Source organism: Mauremys mutica, chromosome 2 (assembly GCF_020497125.1).
Source record: "Mauremys mutica isolate MM-2020 ecotype Southern chromosome 2, ASM2049712v1, whole genome shotgun sequence".
Taxonomy (NCBI): Eukaryota; Metazoa; Chordata; order Testudines; family Geoemydidae; genus Mauremys; species Mauremys mutica.
In genome coordinates, this window is record NC_059073.1 from 131,963,558 (window position 1) to 131,977,868 (window position 14,311).

The window sequence follows — 14,311 nt, forward strand, 5'->3', positions numbered from 1 at the left end:
GAAATAGGATTTACATAAGGTGGGAGTCCTTTGTTTCCTAGTTTGATACTTCCCCTCTTCCTTCCCCTCCTCCCCCGCATTCTGTACTTTTCCACAAGAGGCAGGATGGGTTCCAGTATCAGGTGACATGGTCACATGCCTGTGTAGGGCCCTCGTAGCCATTCTTCACATGCTTACCCACACACAATCTTCCTGTGAACCCAGACCTTCATGAAAAAGTCAAAATACATCTGTTGATGGCCCATCACCAATGGACTGTAAAAGCCAGACAACTTCAGATACATCTGTTATGCCTGTAAGTACAAAAAAGGACCCTATATAAGACCCAAAAATTGGGACTGTCCCTATAAAATCAGGACATCTGGTTGCCCTATTAACCCTCCCCCCCCAAACATGTCCCAATTTTTCACATTTGCTGTCTGGTCACCCTAGTTGTACCTGAAGCGTTTGGCTCATAAATTGGGTGACGCCCCCGCTCTTTCTGTATCTGACAGAGTAACAATTTATCTCACATAGGAATCATTATGCATTTACTGAATGTATTGATGAAGGCTGGCGTCTGGAAATCATATTCTTATCACTTTGTGTTATATCTCTCTAACATTGGAATGTTATGAAAACAATCCTTCCACAAGTTGAAAACTGACTTTCATATACTGACGTGATTATATTATCTGCTCAGGTTTGCATGTTACTAACGGATGGTTAAAGCGGTGAACAATTAAGCAGTGCAAATGGTATATTCCTGAGGTAGCCATCTTGTGCTGTTCAAGAGTGCTGGGCGCTGGAGGGATTTGGTTGTGTGACTCATGCATGGCCGAGGGAGCGTTCATGCAGAGAGAGGCACCAATCTAGCTGGGCGTGGGGCTCCCCGTGCAGTTGTGCTGAGTGATCACAGTGCCTGGAGGGGCTCGCTACTTGTCACTAGCAAAGCATTGTGAGAGACACTTATCTAGCCTGGGCTAAGGGGGCACAGCAGTCCCACAGTCCCAGGCTGTATCCTGGGGATCCCGTCACAAGGGGTGGGCAAGATTTGACACCTGGCCCCCTCGGGATAAGGGCCTTTAAGCAAAAAGTCTTATGTTTAGCAACATGTTAAAACGTGTCAGTTAGGGGGAAGAAACCTCCCCTCTCCCCTAAAATGATCTACATTTAGAATAAAATATACGGACACAGGAGGATTCCATTCCAGACTATTACTGTCTTTTCCTCATCTACCATTTGCAAAGCAGGAGGAATATCCAGTTCTGGTTGGATGGAGCATACTACACAGTAACCACTCAACCAGCACGTGAACAACTGGCTAGGTTACGAGTAAACCACAAAGCAAGGTAATGCAAACTGCCCTTGTTTGTACAGGACGGAATTTAGTTAATAAAAGGGCCTGGCGTTGCTAGAACAGATAGGTCTGAACTTGGAGCTGGTTCCAATTCACAATGTGCAGCATGTAAATCTCAAGAATGTGGTGGAAGGTAAGGTTCTAACATACATACTGCCTCTGTGCCTAGAACCTGCTTGTGCCCTTCAATATTTCCATAAAGGATTTGATCTACGCTAGGACCGTTCAAGGCTGTTTTTGCGTTACCTTCTCATCCTTTCCTTATAAGGTACGCTCAAACAAACACGTGCACAAAATTTTTCAGTCTTTTCTCACATCTATGTAATACCAATCAGTCCACAGCTACCCCAAACTTCTGAGGAAAGCAGAAGAAAGAGCTCGCACTGCCACTGCTCTTCTTTGTAGGCTCTTGAAAAGAAAAACAATTGTGACTGCAGTGGGGCCTCTGTTGTCTTCCATATTTTTATTGTTCACTTCTGTACTCCCTGGTGTGCTATTCAATCACTAAACAAAGAATCTGGGTATAGCCTTTGTGCTGTGAATATCTCTCTCTCTCTCTCTCACTAAAACAAAACAGGGGTGAAGGAGATGGTAAATATCTCTCTCACACACTCACACTGTAAGTAAGACTATACCCATCATTGCCTGTTCCTAGTTTATACAACACAGACAATCTACACCCCAAGCTGCTGCAGAGTGGAGTGCACTGTTTAAGAAAATTACCCCACTTTGCAACAGTAGATCAAGGACCATGGAACTTCCAGTGCAAGGGGCCATGTTACTGTGGGGTGTGTCCTGTATTTAGAAGAGTCTCTAGAGGTGTATGGTTATGGGAGGCTGTACTTGATGATGCACCCATAAGACTATGTCAACAAATATGTGAATGTGTGTATACAAACTATAAGCTCTCACAGTGATGCTGCAGGCTGCTGACAAAGAAATTATTTCTAGTCCTTTAGATACAAGTGCATTATTACAACATGTAAGATTTGTGATTATACAGTGTGTGTGTGTGTGTGTGTGTGTGTGTGTGTGTGTATATATATATATATATACACACACACACACACAGTTTAGCAAGACCTGTTCACAAGAATACCACTACATGCATGTTTGAGTTTAAACTAGATTATATTTACAAACAGTTTTTACAATGCCTGTCCATGTGAGATACATCTATAGACTAACTCTGTTGATGCTAGAGTGCTGCTGAGTGCAGCAAGGAGTACTAGACTCAAATCTTATACAGATTTTAATTTTTATCAAGCACCTGGTACAATGTGCATACAAGATGTCAGATGCATAAATTGAGATTAGTGTGTTATTGGTGTGTATTCCATATTTCCCTGTATAATATAGTTTGCCTGCACATGTTAATTATATATTTACTTGTTATTAACAAATTTGTTACCTCATCTGTAACATCAGTTTACCTAAAACATCAATTTGTAGCACACATTGAGATAGAGGTTGTCTGTAATTTAGCAAGTAGTTAAAAGTTTACATACATTAAATGGATTTGTTTTATGTGTTTACCACATGTACAAACATTCATGTAATATTTGTTGTACTGTTACACCTCATTTTCAGGAATACTGGTACCATTAACAAAACTTTAAATAGTAATCTGTAATCTGTGAAATTTATCTTTTAATGTCTAAGTAGATCTAATAAAAAAGTTTTAGTGTACATCACAACACCAAAAGTTGTACTGAGTTTCACAGGTATACAGATTAGAATTTAGAACACCATTTCATACTTAAAGCACCTGAAAACTGATAATCCATACCCAGATTTACTACACTTCACAAAACACGGATGTTTACAACTTGGATTGGTTTACATTACAATGTATTTGACAATATCCGTTCATGAGGGATTGTCAATCACATGTTTCTGTTTTCTAGATTGTAATTATCAAAGTAAAACGTTTAGAATATGAGAAATGCACGTTTGAGATTTTGGTTGTTTGCATCTGTTTTTATTAGTGTTTTCAAAATATTTGTTATGTTTTGTTATCAGGTACAGTGTTTATATTACCCACTTAGATTTGGCATGAGATTGTAAGAGATGATGTCAAAAACACAAACAGGTTAAAATAATTTGTTTAGGTCAACCTGTTTGAGTGAAAAAGGAGGCAGAGTGGTGTTTAAAGTATGGTTTGTTTTCATGTTTGTTTCTTCTCTCTCAGCTCTCAAAGTTTCTGATATCTTGTTCTCAGTTTGAGAGAGAAAATATTTTGTATGAGAGATTGAGATGTGGAGAGAGTTACTCTATTTTCTCTGATTAACATCTGACAGGAGAGAGAGATGAAAATTTTCGTTTGATATTTGTAACACGATTCACATTTGTTTCTAGGATCTTATCAACAATAAGATAGTATCAGACTGACATGTCTATCGAGACAAATAAGATAAAATAGTAACACTTCTGACGTTTGTCTGTGACACATTAGTTAATATGTATAGTAGTAATCATGGAGATAACAAATCTGAAGTGAGGATTAGCGTTTTACATTATAGTAAACAATCAACTAAATTAATTTAATAAAGATGATGATTACTAGGATCATCAGAAATCAACTTTATACAGAACAAATCGTGAACACCATACAATACTGGACTGATCTGATGTCTATACAAACAAAATGTCTAGGATGGGTGATCTAAACAAAATCTTAGGATTATCAAGAACGTAAGTTTAGTAAGACAATGTTATGTATGGGGGGAGGGATAGCTCAGTGGTTTGAGCATTGGCCTGCTAAACCCAGGGTTGTGAGTTCAATCCTTGAGGGGGCCACTTAAGGATCTGGGGCAAAAATTGGTCCTGCTACTGAAGGCAGGGGGCTGGACTCAATGACCTTTCAAGGTCCCTTCCAGTTCTAGGAGATTATTACCTATTACTAAAGGTGAACATTGGAGATAGATAATAATTGGTATAACAGTTATGGACAAACAAGTTCTCTTAGACAAATCACCACATGACTTTTCAACCTAAACTGTAACGATATTCTCAGACATGTGTCGGTTGTAACAGTTCTTTCCTTTATTATCTGGTGATAGTTAGTTTAGTTATTATCCATTGGATAATAACTAAACTAACTGAATCAACAACTACAGTCTGTTTATACCAGCTGATATTATCTGCTTCAAACTTTGTTCTGGTTGGTTTGTTGTTAGATGACAATCTGTTGGAGAATCTATAATAATCGATAAGGTAGGTAAATCTGTATTATGGACAGTTCAATATCACAAACAAATCACACTTCTCTGGTGAGAAATTAACAAACTCAAACACTCATCTGTTGTCTGACAAATGTGACTCCAACTATACAAGTAGCAAAGAGTCCTGTGGCACCTTATAGACTAACAGACGTTTTGCAGCATGAGCTTTCGTGGGTGAATACCCACTTCTTCAGATGCAAGGGTATGCTACTTCTACAGAACCAGACTAACACGGCTACCCCTCTGATATCCAACTATACAATTTTTATTTAATCAAAAAGTGATGTACACTCATACAAAGACACCTTTCAATAAGGTTACTTGTTCTAAAAGAAACTAATTTACTTATTTATTTTACAGTTGGTCTTAAGTTTTGTGATCAAGTTAGGATACCTATTAACCTAAATCTAGTATGTTCTCAATCTGACCAAGTGCACTTATGAAGTACCTTGTTGTTTAAGTATAATGCTTGCTTAGTAAAATAGAAATACCAACTGTCAACATGTAAGATTGTGACAAGTTACTGTTTTACTGCTAGCTTATGTTTGATCTCTGAGAGGATGATGTTTAAGATCAAGATCATCTTTTAAGTGCACTTGATCTTAGTTACAAAGATATGCTTCATGTTATTTACAGGATTGACATAGAATGGTAATTTTGGCTGATTCCTCATGACAATTTACTAGTAATCAGCCAAAATTACAACTCTACAGGATTGACATCCAAAGTTTATCTTTAAATTCTAGTGATTTGTCATAATTGATACCAAAGTTATAAATATTTATAAAAAAGTTAAATGTTAAAGTCACAAATAGTTACTTTAAAATGTTACTCTTTGACTAAAGTTTAGAAAGCATAAGTCTAACTTCGTGAAACATACAATTTCTTTATTCAATCAAAGCAACTTAAATGGTAACATTTATCATGTGAAGTGCACTTGACTGCTTGTTACATTTATTTACAATTTGAAGTGAGGTTTGATCAAATTTGAATGTATCTTCTGATCTTCAAATTTTAGTATCCAGAATCTTACAAAGTTTAGCATAACACTACTATCTTAAGATGAATTCCAAGTACTAGACATTAATTAATCAGATTTTTCCCCAACATCAGTTGTCATAACCACTTTTATTCAAAGAGAAACTTCAGCAAATACTTTGTCTGTTATGGCTGAATAATAATCTCTTGACAGTTGGACAAAAATATTTTTGTCCAAGTGTCATCTTATTCAAAAAATGATAGTAGTATCCAAGATTTATCAGGTGATCTAAGTTTGCTAAAAAAGTACAGGTAGATGGCATTAAAGTGTAAACTGTTTGTAGGTTGTTGAATCAATCGTGTATATACCAATTAATAACAAATGTAACTTATTCCGTTTTATTTGACACATTTCTAAATCCGATTCCACGATAAGTTAAATTTATCTCACTGTTGTAATTATTCCATCTAGTGATCTGAAATGTGGTTATTCCATCAAGTTATTCCACGTTACTAAAGTGATGGTATCTGTACATCACTTGAATGTTTCAGTTGTTTTGAGTTCGTATGTTAAACTTGTGATCAACTATCTAATGAACTAAACGGAATGTTTCTCAACATGTTTCAAAGCTGGATAGTAACACAACAAGCTGATTTAATCCATGTTCAAATACAAGCTTAGTGTTGACCACTTACATTAGATATGACAAACACAAAGATAGTAAATCTTAGAGTATCAAACTTAGTCATTTAATTTGCCTGGTAGTGGTCAACGAGTAACAAAAGTACACACAAGAACTGAGTGTTCTCCAGAGTTGAGTTAAACAATTAGTGTACCTTGACTGGCATAAACAGTAAGTTTAACATTTATCAAAGATCAAGGTAATACATCAACTATAAAGCTTTGAGGTTTGATCAAACCTCAATCTGTTTTGAGACAGGCAACTCATGAACCAAACAATCTGTTCTGAGGTGACAAAGATTACATGTAAAGAGTTTACTTCTCTAAATCTAAAGATTAGATTAGGAGTTCATCCTGTTGCAGTCCATGCATCTAGATTATCTTCTTGTTCTGACCATCATAATTAGCTTGATCTGAAGATAGATCAAGATATGATGGTCAGAACAAGAAGATAAACAACAATGTAAAAAATGCCTAAAGTAGATTCTGCCTACATTTGTTTGACAGTACCTCCCATAACTGGAATATCTTCCCAAAAGGCTTAGTTTCATGGCACAGGCAGCACAGAACATGACAATCTCTGTAAAGGTTATGGTCTATTATCCTATTTGAATAGATATTTGTGTACAACCTTGAGTACAAAAGAAGCTGATCAAATGTCTCACAATGTTTGATTAATACTTGCTTAAGTAACCTTGCAAATTCCTTCCTAAAGTACCCCATCAGGAAGCGCTCGGGGAACAATGCGTCCTGTACGTCACCATGTGAAGTCTTCCTGGAATCTTGGAATGCTCCAATTCACAGTCTTTACAGGCAGAAGCCCTTGTCCTTATGCCCATGCATGATCCACATATGACTTGCCCAGGTGACTCCAGAACTCCATCTTGGAGCTGGACTGTCTCTTGTGGGTGGAGACCCCCACTCCTATGCAGTCTATTTAGGCAGCTGAAGATTAAACCCATGAGTGACCCCGCCATTTTAAGAGAGCCTCCCCACCCCCACCTCACTCAGGGCCGGCTCCAGACCCCAGCGCACCAAGCGTGCGCGTGGGGCGGCATTTTCCCTGGAGGGCGGCAGGCGGGTCTGGCGGACCTTCCGCAGTCATGCCTGCGGGAGGTCCACCGGAGCCGCGGGACAGCGGACCTCCCACAGGCATGACTGCGGAGGGTGCGCTGGTCCCGCGGCTCGGGTGGACCTCCCGCACGCATGACTGCTTGGGGCGGCCAAATTGCTAGAGCCGCCCCTGACCTCACTCCCCCGGATACTTGGAAGAAACCAGAACAGAGGGGTGTGTAAAAGGGAGCAATCACTCAATCTCCTTTTACCCTGTAAAAGGAGAACTCTGAGTAATACAGAAAGTAGAATTTATTTTCTTATAGTTTTTACCTGGGGGAGCAGAGAGAGATGCACAGATGTTACTAAGAAAATCCAAATGAAACCACTTTAATTTGTTAGATTTGCTATACGGAACTTAGGATATAGAGGGTGAACAATCACACTATTTTGCTTGGTGACTGTTCTGTCTAGTGATTTCAGTTTTATTTAAAGGCACAAATCTAAGTGTTGAGTTTGAAGACACAGTTAACATTCAGTGATCCAAGCCATCACATATTTTAACTCCCTTGGGAGCTGCCACCTAATGTCCCAAGACAACCTCTACTCCTGTTTTCCCTGCCAGTTCAGGACTCCAGCAACCTGTCTTGCTGAGTCAGACACTCCTGTCTGCTCCAACAAAGATTCAAACCTGCAGCTTTGGGGCATGTAATTCAGACCTTATCTGAAAACAGCTCACAGAAGTGTGCTTGTCTTGAGCATCTGAGTACCTCAATTTGGGTTTAGACCCCATTGGGAGTTAAACTAAGACAGAACAGTTTAGTCTGCTGGACCCAAGCTAAAAACACATATCCATTGTTCTTGAAATCTTGAGCAAAGAAAAGTGCAAAATCAACACAGATTTGTTTAGCAGAGTTTACAAACTTTCAAACCAATCTACATCTAATTGAACTCTGCCTGTGTAACTGAGCCCCATTTAGAACTATAACAAGGTGTTCTCAACTAAGTTTACAGATCTTGGATAGATATCAGAACAGTTTTTATCCAAAGGGTGTTAGTGAGACCGTTACAAATTAGGCATACCCTTACATGTACACTTGCAGCTGTACAGCGCTGCCACAGGAGCGCTCCTGCGGCAGAGCTTTGAAGTGTGAGTGTGGTCACGGCACCAGCGCTGGGAGAGAGCTCTCCCAGTGCTGCAGGTACTCCACCTCCCCGTGGGGATTAGCTTACAGCGCTGGCTCCCAGCGCTGGGGCACTGTTTATACTGGTGCTTTACAGCGCCGTAAACTTGCTGTGCTCAGGGGGGTGTTCACACTTCAAGTGAGAAAGTTGCAGTGCTGTAAAAAAAAGTGCCAGTGTAGCCAAGGCCTAAGATAGAGTTCACAACACAATAGCACAGAAGGTGACAACACCCTATCGCAAACCTTGCACTGATAGGGTGTTGCACAATCTATCGCAAAATCTAAACTAGTAAAGTTTGTAATTATTTTGAAGTTAGCGTAGATGAGATTTGTTCTAGAGTTTTAGTACTGAACACCATGTGTTTTGAACACAAGTACAGAACACTTGAGAACACAAGATTTCTGTTAGCATTTTACTTCCACACTAACGTTTTAATGAAGATCTAAAACTAGTAAAGTTTTTTCCAAACCTTGAAAACACTTGACTAAACACTATTAAACACAATATGTGCACTGACTCAACCTACATTAAATAACAAATCTATGAACTGGAAAACTACTAATGTAGGTTAGGTTGACTGAGTGTAGTTTTAATGATTCAAAGAAAGAAATTTTCCAGAGTTTAGTTAGAAGTGCTAAGGTGTGTACGGCTTCTCTCAAAATCAAAAAGTCAGATATGAGACAACGAAGAGAGGATCTTTAAGTTCAGATTCGAATCTGAACTTAAAGATCCTAAGAGTTTTGAAGTAGGTAGGTAGTAATCAAAGAGAAAAACTGTTAAACATTAAGATGAATCTAGATGATCCTAAACTTTGTCAAGACTAGTATTCCACTTCCTACTACCCTCATCTTGGATCTTAGTTAAACTAACTAACTACTGACCAAACACTTCAGCAGTGTTAACCAACTACCAACCTAAGCTGACAGTTTAGATCTCTACGATGTTACTGTTTCTTCGTTTTTGTTACACTACTCGTGTAACAAACTAACTACTGACCTATCAAGAGGCCGCAAGGTTCAACTATCTAAACTTACTTGTAGTGAAAACCCAACACTAAACCTCTACAGATTCTATTAAAGATACCTAAAAGTTTTAACAACTGTGTTAACATTTTTCAATCTTTCAAGTACATAGAAACTTTGTGTTTGTAGATTTTAGTTTAGGTCTGGAGATTGAAGTTTTTGTTTAACTTCAGAATCTGTGAAGTGTGTTAATGGTTTGAGTTAAAACTAAAGTGTCAGTTAAAATCTGTCAGAGAATCACAAAACAAAACTAGAATAAAGACAACTCTCTGTTACGTTTGTACACAGTGACAAACTAAATGGTATTTGTTTGAGGTATATGGTAAAAACAGTACAGTTGAGTCAGAAAATCACTTTTTCTAACTAAATATTTCACTGTTGATCTGAGTGTCAAAAGTGGTACAACTCAAAGACACTGTCTGTTTGCAAACTGTCAAAATGTAGTAAAACTGAACACACTAGTGTTTGAAAGTACACTGTTATTGGATTCTGACTGTTTGTTTGTCAGTTTAACAAAGTGAGATTTCTGTCACCTCACCCTCAAAGATTGCAAATATCTGATAAACCTGTTAAGTGGAGACAGTCACGTAGGTAAGAATCATGCTACCACAAACACCGACGAACTGTGAGTTTCTCAACCTGTTTTCAGATTCTAACTTTTAGAGACGAACAAAGTGTTTAACTCTGAATCTTTAACATGCTAGGTTTGTAGTGGTTACATATCTGAGAAATGTGAGTAATCTACCTGTGGTTACTAACAAACTTGATCTGTTAAATAGTAGTACACAGAGGATTAACTATCTGTCTACCACACACACACACACACACACACACACACACTTCTCGAGAAACTGTCAGACAGATAAACACACTACATCTAAGGGAAAATAATCTAAAATCTAGCAGACAAATAGATTCGAAAACAAACAACTTTTACTGCATTCATGGCAAGAAATGAGTGGCATCTAAATCTGGTTAATCTCTTAGTAGATGCTGTTCAATGGAATCTAAAATAGCGCATTGCTTTTCATTCCTTTATTAACCATTCAACACAAGATGGGTAAGAAAGCTGCTTAATTAGCAATCAATTTGGGTGCTTGTAACCTTTATGTTGAACTCACTCAAAAAATTATAGAATCTTTCTTTGTAACCTTCAATCGGTCAGAAAATCTTCAAACTAAATATCTGATATCAAATTATTAATCTTTCTTTAGTGTAACCAAACTCTGACACTCGTAAAGATTGACAAGCTCTCTCACTTCACTTTCAAAGATAAGAGTTTAGAAATTAATTAATAGTCGAGAAAAAAGTTTACACTAACCCACATTTAGTCAATTTTTAGATCACTCAAAAACAGGGGTTATCTGATACTCTTTGTAACTCAGTTGTCTAAGTTACTAATGGTATCATAACAAACCAAGAGTTGGATTTTAGAAGTGCGTTATCTAAGTTTGAGTGATTTAGTTTTCAGATAACAGACTTCACTCAGGTGTAGAAAGCTAGTTAACAGACTGCATTTAAAGACTCTACATGACAATTAACCCTAAGATTTAATCTAACAAAATTAACTCTACCGGAGATGTTATAAAACTTTAACCTCAAGATTAAAACCTTCTAGATGTGGGTTTAAAGGTTTTGTTAGAAATGAGTTTCTAAGTTGTTTACACACCAAGGTTTTTTCAAACAGAGTTGAGGTTTGAGAGGTTAGCTGTTAACTGTTTATGAATCTGCTTTTAACCGAAACAGCTTTCAAGCAGAGTTAAGTGATGGAGTCTGACAGCACAGATTTACCTGAATTTACTATCTGTCAGAGTTTGATAGTTAGATATCTATCTGCATTTAAAACAGCAAAAGCAACACTGTTTGCACTTTATCAGTGTTCAACTAGTGATATTGCTATCATAAGGTTTGATTACCGTTTCAACGGTAGTAGGTTTTAAACAACCTGGTAGTTTTTAAATACTTTGATCTAAAAGTGATACAAACACAAACCATGATATCTGATTGTATCAAACTATCTGATTTTATCAAACTAAGATCTGTCCCTCTCTGTGTAAGTGGTTTTAGTTTTAAACTAAAACCACTTACTCCTTACCTTGGAATTAGTTTAAGTTGATCTTTTAAGCGAGTAACATACAAATAGGCATATCTAATAGCGACACAAGCAGCTGGTCACCAGAATCAAAATAATAAAACCCAATATGATCAGCGAGTGAGGCAACAAGAGATTCGGGTTGGTGACCGAGTTTTGGCCCGAAATCTTGGACTACAGGAAGACACAAAATTGCAGATCGTTGGGAGTAACACCCGTACATTATAGAGAAGAAACCTGGGGATCTACCAGTGTATCGCATACGTCCTGAGGGCAGTTGGGCCCCACCAAAACTCTCCACCGGAATCATCTGTTACCTATCGGACAAGTTGTCACAGAAAGAGATGGTGAAGGGGAAGAACCCACACTAAGCACTCCCGAGGCCTCACTGTCCCAAGCTGTGGAGACCCCCCAAAAACATGATGAGGAAGGCTCAGTGCAGGCAGAAAACCCTGTACCCCAAACAGCCACTTTAAACCCAGATGCACTCAAATTCATGCCTCAAGAACCCATCATCTTGCCTCCATGTCCAGTGGTGTCACCTCAGCCAACACACGACAGCCAGCCTAGACGTTCCTCTAGGGAAGGGAAGCCCAGGTGTGTGCTGACGTATGATCGTTTAGGGGAACCCAGTGACCTACAGATTCCTGGGGTGCCACGGGGGGCGAGCTGCCTCATGGGAAACCTGTTCCACCCCTCGGGGTCCTGTGGGATGGATGATGGGAATGCTTCTGATGAATGGGGGCCCTGGGTCTCCTGCTGGGGATCCATGGCTTATTATTTCTTCTTCGAGTGATTGCTCCTATGCATTCCATGTAGGTGTGCGCGCCGTGCGTGCACGGCTCTTCGGAACATTTTTAGCCTAGCAACACCGGTGGGCCGGCTGGGCGCCCCCTGGAGTGGCGCCGCTATAGCGCTAGTTATATACCCCAGCCGGCCCGTCCGCTCCTCAGTTCCTTCTTCCCGTCCGTGACGGCAGTTGGAACTGTGGAGTGCTTGTCGTCCTCCACTTACCTAGCTCACCTTGGTTCTAGTTTGTATTTAGTGTATATAGTTAGTTGTTAAACTGAGTTAGTTGAGTAGTTAGTAGTTAGATTAGGGGGAATTAGGGGGGCTTAGCCCCTCTTTTCCCGTCCGGTGCGGGCGTATGCCCAAGACACCGGGATTCAAGCCCTGTGCGGCTTGCCAGCGGCATATGCCCGTTGGGGACCCCCACGACGCCTGCCTTCGTTGTCTCGGCGAGGGACATCGACCAGACAAGTGCCTCATTTGCAGGTCATTCAAGCCGCGAACTAAAAAGGAGCGGGACATTAGGTTGCGGCAGCTCCTTATGGAGTCGGCGCTTACCCCTGCGGTGCCGACTCCTCCGGCTCCGGCGTCGTCCTCGGTGCGGAGTGCTCCAGCGGTCCCCGGCCGGTCCGGTACCGAGACTGTTAAGAAGCAGCCGGCACCGAAGCCCCGGCACCATTCCCATTCACCATCTGGGAAACGGAAGCCTAAGCCCAAGGCTGTAGAGACTGCTACGCCGAGACCATCGGTCCAGCAGCGGCGCCTTCGGCACTGTCCGTGACAGCGCACGGACCGTCCGCGGTACCGTCGACTCCGGCACCGGCTGGGCCGTCGAGTCCGGTACCCCCGCGCTCCCCGGTGCAAGCCGTGGTCGAGCTGCCTCTCCCGTCCACGCCCGAGATGTTCTCGACAGCGAGGGAGCTCATAGAGCTAACAGAGGCACCGAGCCTCCGGCCCCCGGCACCGCCGGTGCGGGCTGTTCCATCAGTGGGTAAACCGGCCATGGTACGACCGGCCACCCCTGACAAACGGGATAGGAGGCGATCCAGGTCCCGCTCCCGGTCTCGATCCCGGAGACTGTCACCTTCCCGCCGTTCAAGGTCACGGCACCGGTCTCCATCACGGTACCGCTCTCCTTCTCGGCGCCGGTCGCAGTCCCGGTACCGCTCCTCATCGCGGTACCGGTCGTACTCCCGGAGGCGTTCCAGGTCCCGGTCCCGCTCTCCGGACCGTCGGCACCGAGGGAGGTCTGGATCCCGGCACCGCTCCCGACGCCATTCTCGAAGCCGCTCCCGTCGACGACGATCGAGATCGCGGTCGACCTCCCGCTACTCTAGCGGTCGAAGGTCCCGCTCCCGGCACCGAGACGATCGGCACCGGTACACGGCACCGTCCACAGACAGACTGGTGGCATCGACAGCGCAGTCTCTGAGCGCCTCTGCCCCCCCGTGGCCTTCCCGCCAACCGTTGGTCGCTTCACACGACGGCAGCGGTGCAGATTACCGCGCGGACCCACAAGGACAAGACCTGGGTCCCCAGCAATGGGGTTTCTGGACCCCCTGGGCGGGTCACGAGGCTCAAGGCGCCCCCTTCCTCCCGCGACAGGGGCCTTCTGACCATGGGGTGCCGGAAGCCACCGTCAGCAGGCCCCCTCCATCGCCTCCGGTTGAGGTTCCACCGCCGCCGGTGCAGACGGAACATCCCGTGGAGACGGCGACCTCACACCCCATGGACGAGCCTCAGCCTCTGCCTATTGGTCAGGCCCAGTCCTCGTCTTCCTCACCCGATGAGGCGGTGGCGGGATCTTCGTCATCCGATCCCCCACCGATTGACTTACGTGCCCATCAGGACCTCCTTCGTCGGGTGGCACAAGCAGTTAACCTTCCGGTAGCGGAGGTCATCGAGGACGAGGACCCGATCACTAATGTGGTCGGAACGGAGGCCCCC

At 42.0% G+C, this 14,311-nt stretch overlaps 2 protein-coding genes across 16 annotated transcripts in view; one reads left to right on the top strand and one right to left on the bottom strand.

The window, feature by feature from the left end:
- Positions 1-14,311, top strand: part of ZMAT4 (zinc finger matrin-type 4) — a 480,660-nt gene that overhangs the window by 445,395 nt on the left and 20,954 nt on the right. The window lies entirely within an intron of this gene.
- Positions 1-14,311, bottom strand: part of LOC123363910 (indoleamine 2,3-dioxygenase 1-like) — a 73,490-nt gene that overhangs the window by 20,962 nt on the left and 38,217 nt on the right. For all 7 annotated transcript variants that reach the window (XM_045005469.1, XM_045005471.1, XM_045005470.1 and 4 more), the window contains one exon: positions 178-293. The gene's annotated coding sequence lies outside the window, so the exon portion shown is untranslated. The remainder of the gene's footprint in view (positions 1-177; positions 294-14,311) is intronic.